At 47.4% G+C, this 8,822-nt stretch overlaps 1 pseudogene; it reads left to right on the top strand.

The window, feature by feature from the left end:
- The first annotated feature begins 2,078 nt into the window (after nucleotides 1–2,078).
- LOC125357901 lies at nucleotides 2,079–7,223 on the top strand (annotated as a pseudogene).
- Nucleotides 7,224–8,822: the final 1,599 nt, after the last annotated feature.

An 8,822-nucleotide genomic window follows, 5' to 3' on the forward strand; every position in this document is an offset into this window, starting at 1 on the left:
GTTGAACAAGAAATATACTCATTACCTTAATTGCCTAACTGTAGCCCCTCTGTACATCACCTTTACAATAAAAGTAAATTAAAAGAATAGGGATGGTCATTATTATTAGTATTTTCTTGACTGTGTGGCTTGAACTCAGGGCCTAAGCACTATCCTGAGCTCTTTTGCACAAGGCTAGTGTTCTATCACTTTAAGCCATAGATTCACTTCTGGTTTGTAGTGGTTAATTGGATAAGAGTCTCACAGGAACTTTTCTACCCAGGCTGGCTTTAACTATGATCTATATATTATGATTCTATATGTCTATCTATCATCTATCTATCTATCTATCTATCTATCTATCTATTTATCTATAATATTATAAATTACCATGAGGGGCTAGTCATTTTTACTGAACATTTACTTAACCCTTAGATAGTGGCTCTACTTTTAGTTCTATAACAGTCTCATGGCAAGTATAATTGCCTCGTGTGTGTGTGTGTGTGTGTGTGTGTGTGTGTGTGTGTGTGTGTATCCATCCTAGGGCTTCAGCTCAGGGCCTCAGCAGTGTCCCTGAGCTTTTTTTGCTCAGAGTTAGCCCTCTAGTACTTGAGATACAGCTCCACTTCTGGATTGTCTCTCTCTCACTCTCCCTCTCATGTGTGTGTGTGAGTGTGTGTGTGAGTGTGTGTGTGTGATTATTGGCTATAAAAGTGTCATGGACTTTCTTGCTAGGATTACAGCCATGAATGCCCAGCTTCAGAGTTTTATTTAAGTGCATGATGAAACCAGTCCAACCTGCATTGCTTTTGTTCCACGAGTGGAATAGATAAAAAGAATATAACTAACTGGCCGTGTGAGTGCTCAGTAGAACCAGTGGACGCTACACTCTGCCCAGTAGAAGGCTGCAGAAGGCTGTGTAGGCTGCAGCAGGTGGAGTGACTGGCTGGCCGCCCCTGTTTTCCCAGTGGCCCCGCCCATGGTGCCTGGCCAATCTTTTCTGAAAGTAGGACACTCCACCAATGGCCTTCCTCTTCCTTCCTCATGTGCTCACAAGCCCGCACATTCTACACTCTACACACCAGACACAACAGCCCTTAGCTTACACAAACATGACAGCACACTCAGAAGACATACAAACCAACTTGCAAAGGAGTCAAAGTAAAAACATTTGGACTTTACAAGATGTTTAGCTTGATGATAAGGTTAGAAACTGGGGGAAATGGTGTCCAGGAAAGACTTGCAGGAGATGCTAGGGATGTTCCCTAAGGTGTTGAGAAGGAGCTGGTGGATGGAGGGAGGGCTGGATCTCCAGGCAGGCTGGCCTAACTGCAGTGAGCATGAGTGTCAACAGCTGGCTTGGAAGAGGGAAAAGCAGAAGTGTTCAGGGAACATGGTTGATATTGGTCCCAGAGCAGCTGGATTCTGGAAGCTTCTGAGAAAATTAACACAATGAAATGAATCATTGAAAAGAAAGTGGAGCTGGGCTCTGGTGGCTCATGGCTGTGATCCTAGGCATTCAGGAGGCTGAGATCTGATGATTGACATTTGAAGCCAGCCTGGACAGACAAATGCTAGAGACTTTTAATCTGCAATTAACCAACAAAAAGCCAGAAGTGGAGCTATGGCTCAAATGGTAGAGCACCAGCCTTGACTGAAAAACCAAAGGCATAGTACCCAGGCCCCGAGTTCCATCCCTAGTAACAGCGTTTGTGCACATTCACACATGCAAAACAAGAAAAAGAATAGAATAAAGAAATAATGAAAAGGAGAAAGAGAAGAAAACAGAGATTAAACTTCAAAATACTTTAACATCCAAACTATTTTTGAACAATCCTCAAAGTTAGAGCAAAAGTATTAAAACATACAAATGTTCATACTGCACCATTGAATGCCAAGCGTGTTTTTAATTCTCTGTTTTTGGACCTCTCTATATAAATTTTTCTGCCTAAAACTAGTTTTTATGTGGCCAATTTCTCTTAACACTTTCCCTGTTGCTATATATTCTCTTCATAGTTGCACTTTTTATTTATGCTGCTTGATTTATCATTTGTATACTTTGGGGGACTCAATCTGAGACAATTTTCTCATCCTCGAAAATGGAGGTAATTGCAGGGCACGGATGGATTTTGTCTGATATCAGCCTGGGCAGGAAGTCTATGACACTCTTATTTCCTCTCTCTCTCTCTCTCTCTCTCTCTCTCTCTCTCTCTCTCTCTCGCTCACTCTCCATACACACACACACACGCTCGCACACACACACACACACACACACCCACTAAGACAGAAATAGAGCTGTGATTCAAGTAGCAGAGTGCTAGCTTTGAGCAAAAAGTAAAAAGTTCTGGGACAGCACCCAGGCCCTGAGTTCAAGACCCAGGACAGGTACAAAAAAAAAGTCTGAAACTTTTTTTGGTAGAGGGAGTTGGTAGAGAGGGAGGATACTGTCACCTAAGTTTTTTCTCCCTTTGCTGAAGGGTCTATAAAATAACTATTGGGCCAACGCAGTCCTAATATTCAATGTGCACATGTGAAAGTGGAACTGGGTATCTCAAGGAGATGGGTGGGGTTGAGAGACATGAAGGAGAACGATGGAAGAGGCGACTGATCAGAATGCGTGTACTCAAGCACTGATACATTGAATTGAACCTCCTTTGTACAACTACTTAATGATACTTTAAAAATAAAAACAAAAACAGTTCTTGAAAAGCAAATAAATCTACCACTCCTGGGCTGGAAGTGTAGCTCAGTGGTAGAGTGCTTCATCCTCAGATTCTAGCATGCTGGAGGCCCTGAGTTCATATCCTCTTCAGGGAGAAATCACACCCACACCCCCAACTCTCCCACCTGAACTTGGAGGACTTAAGTCTTCAGTGAGGGTGAGAGTGGGGGTGGGGTGGGATGGCGGAAAGTTGGGTGTGTTGGGGTGAGACTAGAGCTGGATCAGAAGCTGGACATCACCTATTTTTCAAGCTCTCTGTCAGCACACGCAGTATCTACATTTTAAATTTTTTTTTTTGGCCAGTACTGGGGCTTGGACTCAGGCCTGAGCACTGTCCCTAGCTTCTTCTTGCTCAAGGCTAGCACTCTGCCACTTGAGTCACAGCACCACTTCTGGCCTTTTTCTGTATATGTGGTGCTGGGGAATCAAACCCAGGGCCTCATGTATATGAGGCAGGCACTCTTGCCACTAGGCCATCTCCCCAGCCCTACATTTTAATTTTAGTTTTTCCAGGGAGTCGGGAAGCCCCGTGGTGCGTGTGGGGCCGAAGTGTGAGCACCAGCGGGACAGAGCCAGGTGGAGGACGTTGCCATTTACATACTCCAACACCTGGGTCTGCTACTTGGGCTAGAGTGACAACCGAGATGTCCGGAAACCACCAGCACCCGCTGTCTTCTGGACCTGCCAGGAGGGAGGCGGGAATGAAATTCCTCCTGGATTTCCTAAGAAGTTTGATTCCCTCCTCGTCGGACTGCACCACAGGCCTGGTCGCCCCGGCACACTCCCAGGAGTGCTCTCCAGCCCCCCCAGCTCCGTCTGCTGCGGGTGAGGGGTGGGGCAACCCAGCAAGCCCCGCCCTCGTGTGGGCCCAGCTGCTTGGGCAGGGTCCACTTCCCCGCCCTTGGACTGCAGGCTGCCAGGGGACCTTCGTGCCCAGCGGGGCGGCACGGGAAAGGCCCCACTTTTTCTTGTCTTCTTTTTTTCTTTCCTCCATTGTATAACAGGTTCCCGAGGGGGGCGCCCAAGGGAGACTGCAGCTTAGCAGAGGAACCTGGGCAGGGCGCCCTATGCCCCTTGCCGATCTTCCCCAAGCACAGTGTTCCCTCCTACTTGCTCACCTGCGGGGTGCAGGGCCCTAGCCTGTGCGCCCTGGAAGCCTCGAACCTCTTGGTGGCCACTGCAGTTCCCCTGGGACCTGAGACCTACAATGGTAGCATGGGGCCCGGCGGGGTCGTGGGTGGAGCCTGGGTGACGCTGTCCTCCCTGGCCGGGTGCCCCCATTCTCTGTCTTCACCGTGCTGGTGGTAAAGCTGCTGGCACTGCTGATCGCTGCCACTCTCTTGTGGAATCTGCTGGTACTGGTCACCATCCTGCGCATCCGCACCTTCCATCGCGTGCCGCACAACCTCCTGGGCTCGACGGCCATCTCGGACATGCTAGTGGCAGCCGTCGTGATGCCACTGAGTCTGGTGAGCAAGCTGTCGGCGGGGAGGCAGTGGCGTCTGGGCCAAAGCCTGTGTCACATGTGGATCTCTCTCGACGTGCTGTGCTGCACCACTAGCATCTGGAACATGGTGGCCATCGCCCTGGACCGGTACTGGATCATCACGCGACTCCTGCAGTACTCACTGCGCCCTCTGCCACGCCTCGGCGCTCATGATCGCGCTCACCTGGGCCCTGGTGGCTCTCATCGCCCTCGCCCCACTGCTCTTCGGCTGGGGCGAGGCGTATGATGTGGGGCGCCAGCAGTGCCAGGTGATCCAGGAACCCTCAAACACCGTCTTCTCCACTGGCGGCGCCCTTTACCTGCTGCTTGGCGTCGTGTTGTTCATCTACTGGAAGATCTCAAAGACGGCCAAATTTCGTTTCGGTCGCCGCTGCCGATGGGCTGTGCTGCCATTGCCCGCACCATGCAGGTGAGGGTTCAGATGTGTTCCTGGGGGGAATCTGGGTCGCTGGGGAAGTGGGAGGTTTGGGGAAAGGGAGAGGGGGCTGACGCTTGCGCGCGGGCTAGGACCAGTGGCCAATGCAGCTGGAGCACCAGAAGAATTTTCCATCTGCTCTTGCGAGGAACTCCTGGAGCCACCTGTCAATTGCGCGTCTGGTGTGCCCCCACGAAGGTCGCCATCCGCGCGTCATGGACTAGGTTTCACCACTCTCACGCGAGTACTGAACCCCAGTCGGTGTTGTTTGCAGGTGCAGCCTCCCTTCACAGGGGTGGGATCGCTGCATTCTCACTGCTTTCCTTGCCTGTCGAAGTTGTGTTCAAATCAGGCTCAGAAACACTAGCTTCTCAGGTCTGTCTTGACTTGCAGGACTGTGATTGGCTAGAATTAGACTTGGTGTAGAGGAGGAAATTCCTCTCACCTGTACTAGTTTGTTTCCATAGGACCCTATTCCATCCCCTGCAGTCTAGTGACGCCTCAGCAATCAACTACCTGCCTCTTCCCTGGTCAAAGGGAAAAGTGAAGATAAAAAAAAAAAAAAAAAAAAAACAAGCGTCACTGGGTGGGCGCTTACTCCTGTAATCCTACTACTTGAGAGGCTGAGATCTGAGGACCGTGGTTCAAAGCCAGCCAGAAAGCCAGCCCAGCAGGAAAGTCCACAAGACTCTTATGTCCAGTTAACTATAAAAAAATATGTCAGAATGGAGCTGTGGTTCAAGCGGTAGAGTGCTGGTCTCAAGCACAAGGCTCACGACAGTGCCCAGGCCCTGAGTTCATCCCCTCTCCCTATCCATGTGCCACTTTCCCTTGGTTATCTCAATGGTAAGGATATCCTCTAGTTGTTTTGGGAGGAAGCAAAAGAATGGATTGCAATCCCAACTTGGGCATCTGTTGCTTACTTTATCTGTGCTTTATTTCTTATTTAAACAACTGTATTCCTACTTCATACAGCCCTTGGTGAAGATTCCAGGAAGTTAGGAATGTAAGACATGCTAAGTGAATACACTGGCTAGAGAAAAATGAACAGGGTATTGACTGGCAGTATACAGGGAATGTAAGAGTCCATTGGATGTGTAATGAATTGAGGAGCTGCATTTGTAAGATCTCTGATGTTCTATGTGAAGCTTTTTCTCTTTTGGCCAGTATCTAAGATATGCTCAGCTACTACCTTACCCTGGAGATCCAAACTTTGCTCAGGTATTCCAGGCAGGAACCTCCCAGTCTGGAGTACAAAAGGGTTTATTGTGTACACCCTATTTTATTTTATTTGCCAGTCCTGGGGCTTGGACTCAGGGCCTGAGCACTGTCCTTGGCTTCTTTTTTGCCCAAGGCTAGCACCCTGCCATTTGAGCCACAGTGCCACTTCTGGCTTTTTCTATCTATGTGGTGCTGAGGAATTGAACCCATTAGGCCACATTCCAAACTCCGATACATCTACTTTAAAATAACAGTACATGGACTGGGCAAGGAGTGCAGAAGAATGGAAGAGAGGGAAAAGTCTAGTTGCTGTTAGTTTTTATTTCAGAAAATTAACCCAGATATTTTGGCTACCACACAAGCACATGCACTTTAAAAAGCAGGCTCTTTTTTTAAAATTAAAAGGTAGAGGAATTTTTAACATAAAATAGGAATGTCAGAACTATAATTAGAAAGTGATGGTAAGGAGAGCTTTATTTAAAATTAATGATGTTCTTTAAAAGGTCCCTCGGAAATGCCTGGGGTGATTATAGCTTTTCCGTCTGGTTACCAAGGTAAGGCTGACTTTTAATAACTACATCAAACCAGCAGGTACCCATAGAAATCAGAGGGAAGTGGATACCAGAAAGGTTTGCCAAGCTGATTTTCCTGGTCATTTAGGGAAGATTCAATCCAGGAACTGAATGAGGAAGGTGATGTAACGAAGAGATGAATGGGTGGAAGGATGGCAGTCATGAGTGATTCATGATTGGAAGGAAGGGCTTAGGGGCCAGGGCAAAGAGGGCATTTAGCCACTCCTGGCATGGTACCCAGGGCAAGCTCTTCTCACTCTGGGCCTTAACTTTTTACTTATCTGGTGTTTGAACTCAGGGCTTCCAACTCACTTAGCAGCTTGCTCAATGGCGTTGCTGTACCACATCAACTGCACATCCAGCTTGGCATTTTTGCTAGTTAGAGGTGGATTTTGGAGGACTTTTCTGCCTGGGCTGTTTTCAGACCCCTATCGTCCAGAGCTCAGCCTCTTGAATAACTAGGATTAGAGGTGTGAGCCACTAATGTCTGGTGGCCTCAACTTCTGTAATACACAGAATTGGTTTGCAATGTCTAAGAACCATGGGAAGCTGAGACTGTAAATGAAATAGAGCATCTCATTTTGAGGGGCGGCATCAAGGCCTCACTTACAATCCTGTGTAATGTTTCTGTCAGCACTTGCAAGTCCTCTGGCTATGTGAAATCAAAGACAGATGTTTAAAATGATGTGCCAGGAAATGTATCCCTGTACTTTACCCCATCTGCACCCTAGAGGCAGTGATGATGAATTGGATTTAGATGCTGTGAAGCATCTGCATTTCTTTGTGAGGGTGGCAGAAGCCTCTTGATGGCGCTGTGTACATCCTTCATCTTTTTTCCCTCAAGAATGCGATGGTTAGGTCCCAGCTTGAAAACAGTATTAGAAAGGTTTCTGCTATAGTTCTTGGACTGGGGTTTGACCTTTGGAAAAATGCAAAATTTGAAAGTATGAAGGATAAAAAAAATGTGAATGGAGCAAATTTTGTCTTCCAGGCACTGTGCTTGATGTTTTATGTTCACCTTGGACTAAATGGTCATGATCATGGTCTAGCACAGCGGTCTCCCACAGCCTCTGTTAGGAGAAGTAAGCATGAGCAGCAGTAATGTACTACCCTCATCTAGAAGAAGTTGATTTCACTCTCATACTGAGTTCAGTGTGGGTCTGGTAGCTTTCCCACATAAATCTCTTGTAGACAGTAAAGCATGGATTTAATTTTTAACTATGGTATCTAGCACAGGTGGCTTCCAAAGTTGAAGGGGAAAGAGAGGGGTGTGTAGATGAATCAGCTGTAACTGTCTTCTCCTGGAGTGGACATGACACACAGGTATCAGGTGGAGAAACTGGTTCGGTACCAAATCCAAAAGCAGTATGTGCTTTTCATTACTTCGTGCTGCCACCGGGCATTTGTCTTCTGAGACCTGCCCCTCTGCACCTGGACATCGCACCTGTAGAGGAATCAGACAGCATAGCCCATCAAGGTGGGCGCCAGGAAACAGGATCTCCAAACTACCCAGAGCAATGGGGCCTTTCCAGGAGGGCTAAATGCAGCAGATCACAGACATATTGTCAACATCTCTCAGTGAACAAATTTAATTCCTGGCATGGCTGGCTGACTCATGCCCTTTCTTGCCTTCCCCCTCCCTCCTTTCCTCCTTCCCTCCCTCCCTCGCTCTCCCCTTCCCCCTCTCTCCCTCTCCTCTCCCTCCCTCCCTTCCTTCCTTCCTTCCTCCCTCCCTCCCTCCCTCCCTCCCTCCCTCCCTCCCTCTCTCTCTCTCTCTCTGTCTCTCTCTGTCTCTCTCTTTCTTTCCTTCTTTGTGCCAGTACTAGGGCTGGAACTCAGAGCCTGGGCATTGTTCTGAGCTCTTTCACTCAAGGTTGGCACTCTGCCACTTGAGCCATAGTTCCACTTCTGGCTTTTTAATGCTTAGCTGCAGATACAAGTCTCACAGACTTTCCTGCCTGGGCTGCGTAGCTAGTATTACAGGTGTGAGCCTGGTACCTGGACTTTCATTTTTAACTAATTAATGCTTGTTTGTTTTCCTTTTCAGATTGAATTTGATTTTTGAATTAGCATACACTAGAAATACAAGGGGGCTATATTGTAATAATTCCATACATGTTTACAGTGTGCTTTGAATAAGTCCACTTACTCCATTCCATTATATTCCCAATCCTCATCTTTCCTGCCCCCTTTTCAAATAGAATTTGAGGGGCTAAATAAGCTGTCTTCAAATATATGTGTGTATGCATGTGAATATGTATGTGTACATATGTGTATATGTGCGTGTACCTTGATTCTCTTTACTGCACACTATCTTTTCCTTTCCACTCCCCTCTAGACAGTCCTCATTTTACATTTATGTCCTGTATTGTTATTAATCATCATTATCACATCAGCTCTGTATTC

This window comes from Perognathus longimembris, chromosome 10 (assembly GCF_023159225.1).
Source record: "Perognathus longimembris pacificus isolate PPM17 chromosome 10, ASM2315922v1, whole genome shotgun sequence".
Taxonomy (NCBI): domain Eukaryota; kingdom Metazoa; phylum Chordata; class Mammalia; order Rodentia; family Heteromyidae; genus Perognathus; species Perognathus longimembris.